The following is a 2,914-nucleotide window of genomic DNA, read 5'->3' as shown; positions in this document are numbered from 1 at the left end:
TTTACCAATTTTTGTACATTTGCTTCTATTGATGTCGATAATTTCATTTTAAACTGTAAATCTAAAGTACATTGCACATGTAATATGAAATTCTTCTCCCACTTCACACCCTGCTTTTTCCGTCAAATCTCTCCTGCAGTGGCCTGGGACCTTGTAGTATTAAAAATGGGATATTTTTCGACTTCCTGTACAAAATTAATGTTCACAGCCTACTCGTTCATCTTCATATTAAACCAACACATTGCTGTGTTCGAGGACGCGACGCAAACCAAATCGCTTGGCAACACAGGCACCGAGTCGCTAGCGATTGGTTGGCAATGTGTTGCAAGTGACTGACTTGGGAGTCACTCTGCAGTCGCGCCATCTGCAGAGCCCTATTCAACTATAGAGGGAGCGGTTCGCTGTCGACCTGTTACCAATTCGTGAAATGGTAATTAAATCAAGACCCTAAGCTGCCGACAGGCATTGATATACATCAACGGGGACAGTTGAAAATGTGTGCCCCGACCGGGACTCGAACCCGGGATCTCCTGCTTGCGTGGCAGACGCTCTATCCATCTGAGCCACTGAGGGCACGGAGGATAGTGCGACTGCAGGGATTTATCCCTTGCACGCTCCCCTTGAGACCCACATTCCCAACTTTATGTCCACACACACTACACTCGTAGTGCGCCGGCCCATTACACTCATTACTCGCAGCAGACAATCTTACCGAGTCCCGTAAGAGTTCGGGCAGTGCGTGTGCATCCGCACAGAAGAAAGTCAATGGCCAGTTAGCCTTAACTATATGAAGAAATGTCACCAATTCAGGTCGGCAACAAGTTGCTTTAGTTTGCGGACGGCCTTTAACTGCGCGCATTGCAGCAGAGTTTCCGTACACGCGCGACAATGTTCCACAGTGCGCCCTCGCGCATCAATAATAAAGGAAAACGAGAAACGCCGACAACCAGAAGGCTCAATAACTGAACTGTTTACTTCTATGTACTGACACTGCGCGTAACTTGTTCGTTGTTGCACATAACGGCGCAGTTTGATGTCCATGCCTGCCACCCCGAACCATAACAGCACTGTCAGGGCTGTACAGTCTTTGTGTTAAAAGTAGTGTCCCGGTATTGTCGTGAAGAACTAATGTATGCTGTAACAATATTATGAAAAGGAAAGTTGCTACTCACCATATAGCGGATGTACTGAGTCACAGATAGGCACAACAAAAAGCCTGACACAAATAAAGCTTTCGGCCAGTAAGACCTTTGTCAACAACAGACAGCCACACACGCACGCACACACACACACACACACACACACACACACACACACACACACACACAGTCACAGAAACGCAACTCAGACACATATCTGCAGTCGCAGGCAACTGAAACCACACTGTGAGCAGCAGCACCAGTGCATGATGGGAGTGGTGACTGGATGGGGGTAAGGAGGAGGCTGGAGGTGAAGAAGGGGGGGAATAGTATGGTAGGGGTGGTGGATAGTGAAGTGCTGCAGGCTAGACGGAGGGCAAGGAACAGGTGGGGAGAAGGGTGGAATAGTGGAAAAGAAGAAAAATACTGGGTCTGATGGTGGAATGACAGCTGTGTAGTTCTGGAATGGGAACAGGGAAGGGGCTATATGGGTGAGGACAGTGACTAATGAAGCTTGAGGCCAGGAGGGCTACAGGAAAGTAGAATGTTTTGCAGGGAAAGTTCCCACCTGTACAACTCAGAAAAGCTGGTGTTGGTGGGAAGGATCCATATGGCACAGGCTGTGAAGAAGTCGTTGAAATGAAGGATGTCATGTTTGGCAGTGTGCTCAGAAGCTTGTAGAAACTAGGCTGCAACCACTGTGCTGCATTCTATGTGGGCATGACAACCAACAAGCTGTCTGTCCACGTGAATGGCCACCCACAAACTGTGGCCAAGAAACAAGTGGACCACCTCATTGCTGAGCTCGTTGCCAAACATGACATCCATTTCCATGACTGCTTCACAGCCTGTGCCATATGGATCCTTCCCACCAACACCAGCTTTTCTGAATTTCACATGTGGGAACTTTCCCTGCAATACATTGTATGTTTCCATAATCCTTATGGCTTTAACCTTCGTTAGTTACTGTCCTCTTGCATCCAGCCCTTACCCTGTTCCCATTCCAGCACTACACAGCTGTCATTCCACCATCACACCCAGTCTTTTTACTTCTCTTTGTAAGGTTGTTGCTTTATTTTGCTATGAAAGCGGTACTGATAGACAATAAAAGCGGGTTAAAAGCTGTGAGCTGTCTGGGGAAGTTAACCGTGCATTACTGCGCAACTGTTTCACCAGGTATCTAGTCTAGGTTTACCAAATTCCCAAACAGACTAACATTAATTATAATCTTTTAATAGTCATACAACAACCGGTAATATATATAAAAAAAGAGAATTTAAATAAAAAGAAAGAAATCAGTTTATATTTGGAAATTTATTTTAAGATTGATCATTGAAATTTCAGCATATTAAACTCGATTCATAACTAAGCTGGTGCCTTATTTAGGATTGTGAAAATGTGAGATTGTAATCTTACGGAACACATCAAATATGGAGCCAAGATTGGGAGACTGCATACAACACTGCATTCATAAAATAACACACGAAGAACGTTGAAACATATGCAAGAGGAAATTAACCACAACCAGCCAATTCAATTTTCACCCAAAGAAATTACGTTCGTAGCACAATCCTGTCCGTCATGTAATTACCACACACTGGTATACTAAATTCATACTAACTCTCTGTGAAATCTTCCCAAAAAGAATAGCTGAGGGCTACTTTGATGATTACACCACATGCTTCACGTGGTCAACTTGGTTTACACAAAGCGTATAACTCCACAATAATTTTGATAAGTAAAATAAATTAGATCGAAAAGCAATTTACAAAAGA

The 2,914-nt window shown here is 44.4% G+C and overlaps 1 non-coding gene across 1 annotated transcript; it reads right to left on the bottom strand.

The window, feature by feature from the left end:
• Positions 1 to 499: 499 nt before the first annotated feature.
• Trnaa-cgc (transfer RNA alanine (anticodon CGC)) lies at positions 500 to 574 on the bottom strand. Its single transcript has one exon. It is a non-coding gene; the product is annotated as a tRNA-Ala (tRNA).
• Between the last annotated feature and the right edge of the window lie 2,340 nt (positions 575 to 2,914).

The sequence above is a fragment of the Schistocerca nitens genome, chromosome 1 (genome assembly GCF_023898315.1).
Source record: "Schistocerca nitens isolate TAMUIC-IGC-003100 chromosome 1, iqSchNite1.1, whole genome shotgun sequence".
NCBI classification, from domain to species: domain Eukaryota; kingdom Metazoa; phylum Arthropoda; class Insecta; order Orthoptera; family Acrididae; genus Schistocerca; species Schistocerca nitens.
This window is presented reverse-complemented; position numbering and strand designations above follow the sequence as displayed.